General features: G+C 35.7%; 1 non-coding gene across 1 annotated transcript; it reads left to right on the top strand.

Annotated features, from left to right (window-relative positions):
* Nucleotides 1–365: 365 nt before the first annotated feature.
* On the top strand, nt 366–471 carry LOC140858963 (small nucleolar RNA R71). Its single transcript, XR_012142366.1, has one exon. It is a non-coding gene; the product is annotated as a small nucleolar RNA R71 (small nucleolar RNA).
* Nucleotides 472–1394: the final 923 nt, after the last annotated feature.

Consider the following 1394-nt stretch of genomic DNA (forward strand, 5'->3'; position numbering starts at 1 on the left):
TTCACTAACAAAATGGTTCGGACCTGCACACAATGCACAAACTTCTTGGATTGGGTTAGGTGGAATCGGAGATTGTCCAGTATTTAGAAGACGATCTAATTTTTGGGACAGTTCATCTACCTTATGATGGATATCTATGGCATTTTCTACTTCATATATTCCACCTCTCTTTAGGTTTAACATGGGTTTATCTCTAATAGAGGCAGACATATGATGTAATAAATTTTTACTTAAAATTTTAAACAGTTGCCATGCCTCATCCTCACTTTTCAGCATGAATGTCCCATCGCATGATGCATCGACCATTTGTCGATGTCTTTCAGATAGCTCATCATAAAAATATTAGATTAACTGTCACTTGGGTACAGCATGGTGGGGATATTTTCTAATAAGGTTCTTTAATCTCTTCCATGTTTCATGAAACATTTCTCCATCTAATTGGAAAAAACTAGTTATGGCTTTCCTTATTTGATTAGTTTTTCCTATGAAAAAATATTTCTTGAGAAACTCTCCTTGCAGCTGGTCCCAGGTTGATATAGTCATGGAATCCAAAGTATGTAACCAGTATTTGGCTTTGTCTTTAAGTGAGAAAGGGAATAATTTTAACCTAAGAGCATCATCGGAGAAGTTGTGAATTTTGACAGTTGAGTATATCTCAAGAAATTCTTCAAGATGTTTATAAGGGTCCTCATTACTAAGTCCATAAAATGAAGGTAACATTTGGATTATACTGGACTTAATTTCATATTGAGTGGCCTCCACATGGGGCACTTGAATACAAGGAGAGTAGGTATATGTGGAAGGAGTAAAGTACTCCTTCAATTGCTTGGGTGGATTATTCTCCTGATTTCGGTCCATATTTCTACATCTGTTGGCTCTAAAGGTTCTTTCTATTTCTGGATCAAAAGGTTGGATTTCTGATTGTAACGATCTACGGTCAAGCATACACCTTACAATTATACTTTAGAGCAAACACAAAAAATTTTAGTTTTTATAATATATATATATTTATAATAAAGTGAGAAAAGAATGAAGAAAATCTAAAGAGAAGAACCTAAGAATCTTAAATCTATGAAAAGAAAAAAAATAGTTAATGTTTAGATGTTAATTGCAATCAACTTAAACAATCATAGACTCTCTATCCTAAGGTTAACTTAGATTTAGACAGCTCCTAACTTCCAAGACTGCCTTTGAGCACTCCAAGCTCAAGACTGACTAACTGACTCGGCCAGGTAAGCGTAAGATGTGGGAGGTTCCTTACTCGTTGCTTTCCTTAGACACCAACTGAGTTGGCCATGTCAGTCAACGGAACCAATTGAAAACCACTTTCTTTAACCACTTGCCTTAGACACCGAGCAATTAACCAATCCGCACTTAGTTCAACTCTAGAGCTT

This window comes from Elaeis guineensis, chromosome 6 (assembly GCF_000442705.2).
Source record: "Elaeis guineensis isolate ETL-2024a chromosome 6, EG11, whole genome shotgun sequence".
Lineage (NCBI taxonomy): Eukaryota > Viridiplantae > Streptophyta > Magnoliopsida > Arecales > Arecaceae > Elaeis > Elaeis guineensis.